This window comes from Balaenoptera ricei, chromosome 11 (assembly GCF_028023285.1).
Source record: "Balaenoptera ricei isolate mBalRic1 chromosome 11, mBalRic1.hap2, whole genome shotgun sequence".
Lineage (NCBI taxonomy): Eukaryota > Metazoa > Chordata > Mammalia > Artiodactyla > Balaenopteridae > Balaenoptera > Balaenoptera ricei.
In genome coordinates this window covers 15,458,704-15,472,552 of record NC_082649.1, presented here as the reverse complement: position 1 = coordinate 15,472,552, position 13,849 = coordinate 15,458,704, and the positions used below count along the sequence as shown (strand labels likewise).

The 13,849-nt window shown below is 38.2% G+C and overlaps 2 long non-coding RNA genes across 2 annotated transcripts in view; one reads left to right on the top strand and one right to left on the bottom strand.

Annotated features, from left to right (window-relative positions):
• Positions 1 to 4,857, top strand: part of LOC132375418 (uncharacterized) — a 63,829-nt gene extending 58,972 nt beyond the window's left edge. The window contains exon 3 of the long non-coding RNA XR_009506005.1: positions 4,812 to 4,857. This is a non-coding gene — a long non-coding RNA (uncharacterized LOC132375418). The remainder of the gene's footprint in view (positions 1 to 4,811) is intronic.
• Positions 1 to 13,849, bottom strand: part of LOC132375417 (uncharacterized) — a 148,436-nt gene that overhangs the window by 18,253 nt on the left and 116,334 nt on the right. The gene's annotated exons all lie outside the window — the stretch shown is intronic.

Genomic DNA, 13,849 nt, shown 5'->3' with positions numbered 1-13,849 from the left:
GGTAATTAGGAGAAATATTGTTCCCTAAAGAATCCTTAGCAATAGTGGATAAGATGCTGGGTTTCCCATTTTACATGGGATAGGGGTGTAAGCCAATGTATTCATTACATTTAAAAATATTAAAAAGCCTTGAGAGGATCTGAAAATGTATAGGTTACATTGTTATCTCAAAATCCTTAGTAAAATTCTATTTAGGGGAAATATAAAAATGTGTCAAGGCAGGGAGAAATTTGTTGTGACTAAAGTAAAACCTCAGAGTTCTGATCATATTAATCTAAGTACTAAGTAAGGTGGGTCAGAGGGCACTGAATCCAGGAACTCTTAGGAAAAGAAGGTTGAAGTTAGCATTGAAATGAAAGGTGAGGCTTCTGAGATCAATTTGTTCATATAAACGTCATTATGTGTTCATTCTAACCTGAAGATGTGAGAGAATCCTACTTTCCTGCCGTTATACTTCTGCCAAAACTTAAAGCACTTGTGGCTATGAAATAGTTGTTTGTGATTAAATTATGTTTATATGATCAAACTGCAGTGGTTTGACCTTTGTGAGGGCAGCCCACCTGGGACTATTAGCTGTGTGACAGGACAAGTTACTAACCAATCTGAGGTTTAGACTCCTCATATGCAAAACACTATAAACAGGCAACTCAGCAACTGTTGATAGGATCGAATGTGAAAAGTATCTAATCCAGGTCCTGGTTGAACAGTGATACCTTTTAATCCCCTTCCTCTTTTCTCTGGGAGTCCTCACCAAAAGTTCCCAAGGAAGAGGTGTAGTTTAGAGTCTACAGTCCAGGCAGAAAACGTTGACTGGGCCATTTACCATGACTCACAGGGTATTAATCGCCACAGTTGGGATCAGGATATGAGGGCTAGGGGAGATATGGGAGATACGAAAATAGTAATAGGGAATAGTCAGAATGTCCTAGAATATGGCTTGACTTTAAGGGTTCGAAGTCCAGGAAAGCCCCAGAGACTTTCTGGACAAATAATCAAAGTCTGTGGATCTAACGGCCAGAAATCTGAGCAAGATGGGCTCGTGGGGAGTATTTTTTTTTTTAGGACACAGAGATTGAATGCTTAGTAAAGTAAAAAATTGAAAACTTTATGCTTTGGCCAGTCTATTGGGAAGTTCCAATGCCTGAGAAGTTCATCTCATTAGAGCCATTTCAAAAAGCAGCTCCCAGTTGGTTAATCAATGGAAGCAATTTACTTGAATATTTTTTGAGTCATTATCAGGGCCAAATTTTATTACTTCTCATGACTACCTTAGGTAATCATTAGCAATCCAGTACTTCTCATTCAGTCTTCAGAATTACTTTCCAGAATCAACTGCATCTATCAACTGCATCTGCCTCATGCCATAGCCTAGGCCCAAACTGGAATATTACAAACAGCATACATACTCCATACAAACAGCACTGTACCAAGAGTAGGACAACTCTCGTCTTTCCTTTCACTTTCCTTCCAAGCTTTCTCACCTTCTACCTGCCTTGTTCTAAAAGCTTCTGGGACTTATCACTGAGACTTATATGTCTTTGGCAAGCCTCAATTTCTTGGCCAATGCTATGTGATTTCTGGAGGACCAGATGGCAACAATATGCTGGCAAGTGCCTTGGAAAGTAAATGTGTAATGCAAAGAGAAGCCACTTGATATGGGAGAGTTTTGAGGGCAAGTGGTAGATGAGTGTTTCAGAGGTAGAAGAAAGGCTTGTGTTCCCTATTCAGCATCTTCCTACTTTAGTTTCTGGTTCTCATTTCTGCTCTTGTCTTTACACATAAATTTGTTCATGATTAGCCTCAGATTAGCCAGGTGCCTCTGCTAGGGCTATACAATATTTTTTTGTTGGTTATTTTTTGTTTGTTTTGTTGTTTCATCCCTACTTCAGTACATCATTAGGAAGGAATGGTGACTAATTGAAAACATTACTTCTCTATGTAATGGTCAGCACACTGCCATCAGGCACCATCTTACTTTTGATGCTCTAACTAAGGGTAACTAAGGGGTGACTAGAAAGGGTGACACACAGGGATGGTTTTCAAAGAATGCCAAACCTGGATGCAGGAAAGTATTTGACCACTTTAGCAGAAGGACTTTAGAAGCCAAGGCCAACTCTTCAAAAATTTACTATCAGAATATCAACTGAAAAGTGTCCTGGACAGCATCAGAGTACCAAGATGTTCAACCAACATTGTCCTCCAAGAGGGTGGGAGAACATTATGATGTGCTCATAAAAAGTAAATGTATTAAATTAAATTTATAGGCAGTACCTAAAATAACCATTTATGCTGTTTTAAGACCATATATCTTGGAAAAATGTACCATGGCTCATTTACAGAGCTGTATGACCCATATGGACACCAATGTCTGGTATATAACAGGTCCTCAACAATTTTTGATACATTAATAAATGTTTGTATAACTTCAGTAGTTTCTCATTTCCCAGACTTAATTTAAAAGGGTATTATACTTATGAACTGAGAAAATCCTTATATGCTTTTATAGTTATCCACCTATCCAACAATGGAAAAAGCACTGCACTTGCAGTCAGAGAGAAACCTAAGTCTGCCACTAACAAATGATGAAACTTCAATTTCATTATCACTAAATTAAAACAGTTAGCTTGAACATTCTGTTCTGCTGTATACCATATAACTGTATACAAATACATACAAACAAATAGATCCTGGTTGATAAAGGAAAATCGTGGAGTCTGCCAATGGTACAGGCCAGGTGTGGGTGCCATGTTTAAAGGTGTGATTCAAGTTCATGACCATCTCTTTAATGCAGAAGAAATTTGGAGCTAGTTATATTTTTGAATAGTGTTACCAGGCTTTCTTGTTTAAATACAGATAGGGGCCTTGTATTCAACCTTCGAACATTCCCAATAAATCCTCTATGTTCTGTTACTGGGTCCTCAAGGCAAACCTTACACCTCCCACTGCTCCTAGGTCTCCTAAATTACAGAGAAGTGGGGTGGTTTTGTAGAGATAAGGAAATAAAGAGCAGCTGAGTTCCCCAAGGAGAAGCAATGGCTGCCCTGGTGAAGATGATCCGATTAAGGAAAAAGAAATCAGAAGAGAGAAGCAGCTGCAGCTGGAAGCATGCTTATGGGATTGGAGAGTGTTTAAATCTGTGGTTCAGGAGGACCTTCAAGATGGCCGAGGAGTAAGACGTGGAGATCACCTTCCTCCCCACAAATACAGCAAAAATACATCTACATGTGGAACAACTCCTACAGAACACCTACTGAACGCTGGCAGAATACCTCAGACTTCCCAAAAGGCAAGAAAATCCCCATGTACCTGGGTAGGACAAAAGAAAAAAGGAAAAACAGAGACAAAAGAATAGGGATGGGACCTGCACCTTGGGGAGGGAGCTGTGAAGGAGGAAAAGTTTCTACAAACTAGGAAGCCCCTTCACTGGTGGAGACTGGGGGTGGGCAGGGGCGAGCTTCGGAGCCACAGAGGAGAGCGCAGCAGCAGGGGTGCAGAGGGCAAAGTGGAGAGATTCCCGCACAGAGGATGGGTGCTGACCAGCACTCACCAGCCCGAGAGGCTTGTCTGCTCACCCCCCAGGACAGGTGGGGGCTCGGAGCTGAGGCTTGGGTTTCGGAGGTCAGATCCCGGGGAGAAGACTGGGGTTGGCTGCGTGAACACAGCCTGAAGGGGCTAGTGCACCACAGCTAGCTGGGAGGGAGTCTGGGAAAAAGCCTGGGCCTGCCTAAGAGGCAAGAGACCATTGCTTTGGGGTGCACAAGGAGAGGGGATTCAGAGCACCACCTAAACGAGCCTCAGAGATGGGCGCGAGGGTTGGCTATCAGCGCAGACCCCAGAGACGGGCATGAGACGCTAAGGCTGCTGCTGCCGCCGCCAAGAAGCCTGTGTGCAAGCACAGGTCACTCTCCACACCGCCCCTCCCGGGAGCCCGTGCAGCCCGCCACTGCCAGGGTCCCGTGACCCATGGACAACTTACCAGGGAGAACAAACAGCGCGCCTCAGGCTGCTGCAACGTCACGCTGGCCTCTGCCGCCACAGGCTCGCCCTGCATTCCGTATCCCTCCCTCCCCCCCCCAACCCCGGCCTGAGTGAGCAAGAGGCCCCTAATCAGCTGCTACTTTAACCCCGTCCTGTCTGAGCAAAGAACAGACACCCTCAGATGACCTACACGCAGAGGTGGGGCCAAATCCAAAGCTGAACCCTGGGAGCTGTGTGAACAAAGAAGAGAAAGGGAAATCTCTCCCAGCAGCCTCAGAAGCAGCAGATTAAATACCCACAATCAACTTGATGTACCCTGTATCTGTGGAATACCTGAATAGACAACGAATCATCCCAAAATTGAGGTGGTGGAATTTGGGAGCAACTGTAGACTTGGGGTTTGCTTTCTGCATTTAATTTGTTTCTGGTTTTATGTTTATCTTACTTTAGTATTTAGAACTTATTATCATTGGTAGATTTGTTTATTGATTTGCTTGCTTTCTTCCTTTATATATATATATATATATTTTTTTTTTCTCCTGTTTCTCTTTTTGTGAGTGTGTAGGTGTATTCTTTGTGTGATTTTGTCTGTATAGCTTTGCTTTTACCATTTATCCTAGGGTTCTGTCTGTCCGTTTTTTCTTTTGTTTTGTTTTTATAGTTTTTAGGGCTTGTAATGATTAGTGGATTTCTTTACTGGTTTGGTTGCTCTCTTCTTTCTTTCTTTTTTTTTAAACACTTTTATATTTTATTTTTAATAATTTTTTTAAATTTTAATAACTTTATTTCTTTTATTTCTTTTTCTTTTTTTTTTCTCTCCCTTTTCTTCTGAGCCGTGTGGCTGCCAGGGTCTTGGTGCTCTGGCTGGGTGTCAGGCCTGAGCCTCTTAAGTGGGAGAGCCGAATTCACGACACTCGTCCACCAGAGACCTCCCGGCACAATGTATTACCAAATGGCGAAAGCTGTCCCAGAGATCTCCATCTCAATGCTAAGACCCAGCTCCACTCAAGGACCAGCAAGCTACACTGCTGGACACCCCATGCCAAACAACTAGCAAGACAGGAACACAACCCCACCCATTAGCAGAGAGACTGCCTAAAATAATAATAAGTTCACAGACACCCCAAAACACACCACCAGGCATGATCCTGCCCACCAGAAAGACAAGACCCAGCCTCATCCACCAGAACACAGGCACCAGTCCCCTCCACCAGGAAGCTCACACAACCCACTGAACCAACCTTACCCATTGGGGGCAGACACCAAAAAAAAAATGGGAACTACAATTCTGCAGCCTGAAAAAAGGAGACCCCAAACACAGCAAGTTAAGCAAAATGAGAAGACAGAGAAATACACAGCAGATGAAGGAGCAAAGAAAAAACCCACCAGATCAAACAACTGAGGAGGAAATAGGCAGTCTACCTGAAAAAGAATTCAGAGTAATGATAGTAAAGAGGATCCCAAATCTTGGAAATACAATGGAGAAAATACAAGAAACATTTAACAAGGACTTAGAAGAACTAAAGAGCAAACAAACAATGATGAACAACCCAATAAATCAAATTAAAAATTCTCTAGAAGGAATCAATAGCAGAGTAACAAGGCAGAAGAATGGATAAGTGACCTGGAAGATAAAATAGTGGAAATAACTACTGCAGAGCAGAATAAAGAAAAAAGAATGAAAAGAACTGAGGACAGTCTCAGAGACCTCTGGGACAATATTAAATGCACCAACATTTGAATTATAGGGGTCCCAGATGAAGAAGAGAAAAAGAAAGGGACTGAGAAAATATTTGAACAGATTATATTAATTATATTAATTAATATAATGGGATTATGTTAATTCCCTAATATGGGAAAGGAAATAGTGAATCAAGTCCAGGAAGCACAGAGAATCCCATACAGGATATCTCCAAGGAGAAAATGCCAAGACACATACTAATCAATCAAAAATTAAAAACAAAGAAAAAATATTAAAAGCAACAAGGGAAAAGCAACAAATAACATATAAGGGAATCCCCATAAGCTTAACAACTGATTTCTCAACAGAAACTCTGCAAGCCAGAAGGGACTGGCAGGACATATTTAAAGCAATGTAAGAGAAAAAACTACAACCAAGATTACTCTACCCAGCAAGGATCTCACTCAGGTTCAACAGAGATATTAAAACCTTTACAGACAAGCAAAAGCTAAGAGAATTCAGCACCACCAAACCAGCTTTACAACAAATGCTAAAGGAACTTCTCTAGGCAGGAAACACAAGAGAAGGTAAAGACCTACAATAACAAACCCAAAACAATTAAGAAAATGGTAGTAGGAACATACATATCGATAATTATCTTAAATGTAAATGGATTAAATGCTCCCACCAAAATACACAGGCTGGCTGAATGGATACAAAAACAAGAGCCCTATATATGCTGTCTACAAGAGACCCACTTCAGACCTAGGAACACAGACTGCAAGTGAGGGGATGGAAAAAGATATTCCATGCAAATGGAATTCAAAAGAAAGCTGGAGTAGCAATTCTCATATCAGACAAAACAGACTTTAAAATAAGGACTATTGCAGGAGACAAAGAAGGACACTACATAATGACCAAGGGAACAATCCAAGAAGATATAACAATTGTAAATATTTATGCACTCCACATAGGAGCACCTCAATATATAACGCAAATGTTAACAGCCATAAAAGGGGAAATCGACAGTAACACAATCATAGTAGGGGACTTTAACACCCCACTTTCACCAATGGACAGATCATCCAAAATGAAAATAAATAAGGAAACACAAGCTTTAAATGATACATTAAATAAGATGGACTTAATTGATATTTATAGGATTCCATCCAAAAACAACAGAATACACTTTCTTCTCAAGTGCTCATGGAACATTCTCCAGGATAGATCATATCTTGGGTCACAAATCAAGCCTTGGTAAATTTAAGAAAATTGAAATTGTATCAAGTATCTTTTCCGACAAAAATGCTACGAGACTAGATATCAATTACAGGAAAAAATCTGTAAAACATACAAACACATGGAAGCTAAACAATACACTACTTAATAACCAAGAGATCACTGAAGAAATCAAAGAGAAAATAAAAAAATACCTAGAAACAAATGACAATGAAAACACGACGACCCAAAACCTAGGCGATGCAGCAAAAGCAGTTCTAAGAGGGAGGTTTATAGCAATACAATCCTACCTTAAGAAACAGGAAACATCTCAAATAAACAACCTAACCTTACATCTAAAGCAATTAGAGAAAGAAGAACAAGAAAACCCCAAAGTTAGCAGAAGGAAAGAAATCATAAAGATCAGATCAGAAATAAATAAAAAAGAAATGAAAGAAATGATAGCAAAGATCAATAAAACTAAAAGCTGATTCTTTGAGAAGAAAACAAAATTGATAAACTATTAGCCAGACTCATCAACAAAAAAAAAGGGAGAAGACTCTAATCAACAGAATTAGAAATGATAAAGAAGTAACAACTGACACTGAAGAAATACCAAGGATCATGAGAGATTACTACAAGCAACCATATGCCAGTAAAATGGACAACCTGGAAGAAATGGACAAATTCTTAGAAAAGCACAACCTTCCGAGACTGAACCAGGAAGAAATAGAAAATATAAACAGACCAATCACAAGCACTGAAATTAAGACTGTGATTAAAAATCTTCCAACAAACAAAAGCCCAGGACTAGATGGCTTCACAGGTGAATTCTATCAAACATTGAGAGAAGAGCTAACACCTATCCTTCTCAAACTCTTCCAAAATATAGCAGAGGGAGGAACACTCCCAAACTCATTCTACGAGGCCACCATCACCCTGATACCAAAACCAGACAAAGATTTCACATAAAAAACTACAGGCCAATATCACTGATGAACATAGATGCAAAAATCCTCAACAAAATACTAGCAAACAGAATCCAACAACACATTAAAAGGATCATACACCATGATCAAATGGGGTTTATCCCAGGAATGCAAGGATTCTTCAATATATGCAAATCAATCAATGTAATAAACCATATTAAAAAATTGAAGGAGAAAAACCATATGATCATCTCAATAGATGCAGAAAAAGCTTTTGACAAAATTCAACAACGATTAATGATAAAAACCCTTCAGAAAGTAGGCATAGAGGGAACTTACCTCAACATAATAAAGGCCATATATGACAAACCCACAGCCAACAAAGTTGTCAATGGCGAAAAACTGAAACCATTTCCTCTAAGACCAAGAACAAGACAAGGTTGCCCACTCTCACCACTATTATTCAACATAGTTTTGGAATTTTTAATGACAGCAATCAGACAAGAAAAAGAAATAAAAGGAATCCAAATAGGAAAAGAAGAAGTAAAGCTGTCACTGTTTGCAGATGACATGATACTATACATAGAGAATCCTAAAGATGCTGCCAGAAAACTACTAGAGCTAATCAATGCATTTGGTAAAGTAGCAGGATACAAAATTTATGCACAGAAATCTTTTGCATTCCCATACACTAATGATGAAAAATTCGAAAGAGATTTTAAGGAAACACTCCCATTTACCATTGCAACAAAAAGAATAAAATACCTAGGAATAAACCTACCTAAGGAGACAAAAGACCTGTATGCAGAAAACTATAAGACACTGATGAAATAAATTAAAGATGAAACAAACAGATGGAGATATACACCATGTTCTTGGATTGGAAGAATCAACATTGTGAAAATGACTATACTACCCAAAGCAATCTACAGATTCAGTGCAATCCCTATTAAACTACCAATGGCATTTTTTACAGAACTAGGACAAAAAATTTCACAATTTCTCTGGAAACACAAAAACCCCGAATAGCCGAAGCAATCTTGAGAAAGAAAAACGGAGCTGGAGGAATCAGGCTCCCTGACTTCAGATTATACTACAAAGCTACAGTAATCAAGACAGTGTGGTACTGGCACAAAAACAGAAATATAGATCAATGGAACAGGATAGAAAGCCCAGAGATAAACCCACACACATATGGTCACCTTATCTTTGACAAAGGAGGCAAGAATATACAATGGAGAAATGACAGCCTCTTCAATAAGTGGTACTGGGAAAACTGGACAGCTACATGTAAAAGAATGAAATTAGAACACTCCCTAACACCATACACAAAAATAAAGTCAAAATGGATTAAAGAGCTAAATGTAAGGCCAGACACTATAAAACTCTTAGAGGAAAACATAGCCAGAACACTCTATGACATAAATCACAGCAAGATCCTTTTTGACCCACCTCCTAGAGAAATGGATATAAAAACGAAAATAAACAAATGGAACCTAATGAAACTTAAAAGCTTTTGCACAGCAAAGGAAACCTAAACAAGATGAAAAGACAACCCTCAGAATGGGAGAAAATATTTGCAAATGAAGCAACTGACAAAGGATTAATCTCCAAAATATAGAAAGAGCTTATGCAGCTCAATACCAAAAAAACAAACTACCCAATCCAAAAATGGGCAGAAGACCTAAACAGACATTTCTCCAAAGAAGATATACAGATTGCCATCAAACACATGAAAGAATGCTCAACATCAGTAATCATTAGAGCAATGCAAATCAAAACTACAGTGAGGTATCACCTCACACCAGTCAGAATAGCCATCATCAAAAAATCTACAAACAATAAATGCTGGAGAGGGTGTGGAGAAAAGGGAACCCTCTTGCACTGTTGGTGGGAATGTAAATTGATACAGCCACTATGGAGAACAGTATGGAGGTTCCTTAAAAAACTAAAAATAGAACTATCATATGACCCAGCAATCCCACTACTGGGCATATACCCAGAGAAAACCATAATTCAAAAAGAGTCATGTACCACAATGTTCATTGCAGCTCTATTTACAATAGCCAGGACATGGAAGCAACCTAAGTGTCCATAGGCAGATGAATGGATAAAGAAGATGTGACACATATATAGAATGGAATATTACTCTGCCATAAAAAGAAACGAAATTGAATTATTTGTAATTGAGTTATTTGAGGTGGATGGACCTAGAGACTGTCATACAGAGTGAAGTAAGTCAGAAAGAGAAAAACAAATACTGTATGCTAACACATATATATGGAATCTAAAAAAAAAAAAAGGTTCTGAAGAACCTAAGGACAGGACAGGAATAAAGACACAGACGTAGAGAATGGACCTGAGGACACGGGGACAGGGAAGGGTAAACTGGGAAGAAGTGAGAGAGTGGCATGGACATATATACACTACCAAATGTAAAATAGATAGCGAGTGGGAAGCAGCCACATAGCACAGGGAGATCAGCTCGGTGCTTTGTGACCACCTAGAGGGGTGGGATGGGGAGGTTGGAGGGAGACGGAAGAGGGAGGAGATATGGGGATATGTATATACGTATAGCTGATTCAGTTTGTTATACAGCAGAAACTAACACAACATTGTAAAGCAATTATACTCCAATAAAGATGTTAATAAATAAATAAATAATTGGGGAAAAAAAATCTGTGGTTCAAACTTAAGAAATCCTGTAATCCTTTCTCACCTTCCTCTCTTCCCTCCCCAACCTAACCCTATCCCAAAAAACTTGGAAAGATCTCGTTTGGCAAACTGGCATGGGAACTTCGGGAAGCAGTGGGCAGAATGTCCTGCAATCTGAAATTAGCATGGCCGTAGAAGTGGAGCTGTGGGATTGCGTGGGAATAGGATGTCCCAGAAATGTGCTAAATGCCTGCGTGTCAGATCCTGTGTGAGAGACTCTTACATACCTTGTCACTTTGCTCTTGAAACATTATTTTCCTAAGTATTAAATATTTTCAAACATACAGAAAATAATATAACATCACTGTACTCACCACCCAAATTCAACACAGGTTAATATTAATACAGGTAAATATTAATGCTAATGTTTTGTGACGTTGACAAAGATCTTTCTTTTTTAGTGTAGAAATAAAATCTTACACACTCAGTTGAAATACTACCTCTTCACACATCCAATTACGTTTCCTCTCCCCTTTCTCACGATTCACCTGAAGAACCGAGGTGCTGTCCATCTGTCAGAAGCACAGCATCTGACGGGGGAGTCAAAGCTGACCAAATGGGGGCCAGCAGGAGAGGTGCCATGATCATGCCAAGGTAACTACAGGTGAGAGATATCCAGGGTTGGGGAGTTTCTGAAGAATCCATAAATATGCCCTGTGAAAGAAACGGCAGCAATGGAGCATCTGCCAGATCCAGTTGGCACCGATGTCTAGATTGTAGTTATATCAGGAAAGCAACACCATTTCTACCCTTACCTTACTCTCTCCCTGTCTCCAAGAGTGCACAGGTCTTCTAAATTAAATCTGTATCACTGATTCAGTCATGGTCCAACAGGAAACAGATGGCACTCTCAAAACAGTATAATTTGAGGAGGGTTTATTTACAACAGGACTGTTTACAAAGATATGGGTATAAGGGAAATCACAAGAGACAGCAAAGTAACCCAGGACTAATAGCATCTGGGTAGTTAACCTCGAGGTCCATAGAGATGAGGGGAGGGAGCACTTACTGGGACCCAGAAGAAGAGAGAGTTAACTAGAGTCTCCTCCTTTGAGAGGAGTAGTAAACTGTTGTGGGATATAGCCAGCCTACCTCTTGGGCTGAAAGCCAGAAGAATAATCTCTTAACATCAATTTCCTAACTCAGTCTGGCCCCCCGCTGTGGCTCCATTATAAAGCCAGAGGGCATTGGAACCCATTTACATAAATCTATACAGGTCAGCCATAAATTTACATGCCAATAATATTTTAGCTGCATTACAAAGTTTGGCTATGTGATATTTCATTGTTTAGTTCTAAATACTTTGCATGTTCAATTACCATTTCTTTGACCCAAGGATTATTTAAAAATGAATTTCTAAGTTTTCAAATTTGTAACTTTATGACTATGTTTCATAATTGAATAACAGTTTTCTTGTTTTAAAATTGGAAAACATAGTCTTTCTTATATAATTTTTTGTTGTTGTTATTTCCTGAGTCTTTTGTGACCCAATAGATGGTCAATTTAAAAATGATCAATTTAAAAATGTTCAGTGTGTGGTTGGTAAGATCGTATGGTCCCTAATCATTGATTATAGAGTTCAATATACGTCTATTAGTTATAGTTAATTTTGTTGTTCAAATTTTATATATTCTGACTTTTTTTCTTTTATATGCTTTATCTAAGACTTTTAAAGTTTTATTTGCTTGGTGATTTGGTTTTTGTGAGTTTGGTCAACATTTTTAACTTTGCTTTTTTCAGTTTCTTATTGCAATTCTGTCAATCTATATGTTTATATAATATACAATTATGTAACTAAAATTAAAGTAACTGCCAAAATAATTTAGCATAGCTATGTAAATCTTACTATTTCCTTCTATTATTATAATAATCCTCTTTGTCCTTAATGAGCCTTTTTTGTCTTTAATAACTTTTTCCTGGAATTCTATTTTATCTGCTATTACCATAGCTAAACAAGCTTTATTTTTGACAGTATTCTGTCAGATATATTTTTCATCCTTTAATTTTCAAGCCTTTTGTGTACTTACATTTTGGGTATCTCATAAATAACATACAGCTAGATTTTATTCTATATTTTGGTCACTGAGAAAAAATAAGAGGCAATTTAAATCTCTCCACTTTTATTGAGATTACTTACACATTTGGAATCTTTTTTTGTTTGTTTCTGCAACTATGCTTTTCTTTGCTTTACTCTTCTCCTTTCCTGTCTTATAGTGGATTGACCAAACTTAACTCTTTCCTCTCTCTTCCTCTCTCCCTCCCTTCCTTTTTTCTCTTTATATTTGGATTGAAATGTATACATTTATTGACTTGATTTCTATTTTCTTATGGCATTCTTAATTCAACAATGCCTAAAGTTAAGCAATTCTCTACTATACTCTCACAAAAATAAGGACCTAAAAATACTTTAAACTTTCCATTTTGTAATTACTAATTTGTGTTTATGTCTACTTTGTTCACAAACACCACCAAATTATTTATTTTTATTATTGACTGTTTGGAACTGATGCTTCCTTAGTTTTACCCATCAGTTTCTTTGTTCACTTTTGCTTCATAATCACTTGATTCTTGAACTTTTGTTTCTTCCTTCAGGTTGAATTCCTCTCCTACTGATGTTCATTCTTCTGCAGTTTTTACAGAAAGGGTTTGTGAATGGTAAATTCTCCCAGTATTTTTTTTCCTAAAATTATCATTATCTCACTTTTATGTTTTGGAATAGTTTGGTTGGTGTTGAAATTCTAAGTTCATAGTTATTTTCTCTCAGTCCTTTGGGAAATCTCATTTCTTTGTCTTTTGACTTCTTTGTTACTAATTTTTTTTTGTTGTAAGTAATCTGCCTCATCTCTCTGGTTGCTTTTAAGATTTTGTAAGATTTCAGTTCCTTGAGTGTCATCACATATGTTTAGATGCAGAATTGTTTTTTAACCTTTCTCAGTGTGCTTCTTCAATCTGAGAACTCATGACTTTCTTCAATGCCAGAAAAATCTCAGCCATCATTGTTTTGAATAGTGCCTCATGTCTTATTCTATCCAACTTATTTTTCTGGAAAACCTACCATTTGTATTTTGATCATTCTCATTTTGTCATCTATAAATGTTGACCACTCTTTGCTATCATTCTTATTATTTTCTGTAGTATTCTGTGTAATTTCCTCATATCTATCATCCATCTCTCTCTCTCTGCAGTTGTGTTTTTCCCAGCTGTTTAACCTGCGTGTTGAGTTTTATTTCAATGACTAATATTTCTACTTGGATATTTTACAAATCTGCTTTCCCCATGGAATCATATTTTTATTATGGTTTTTATGTTCTCTTTTGTCCCTTTAATT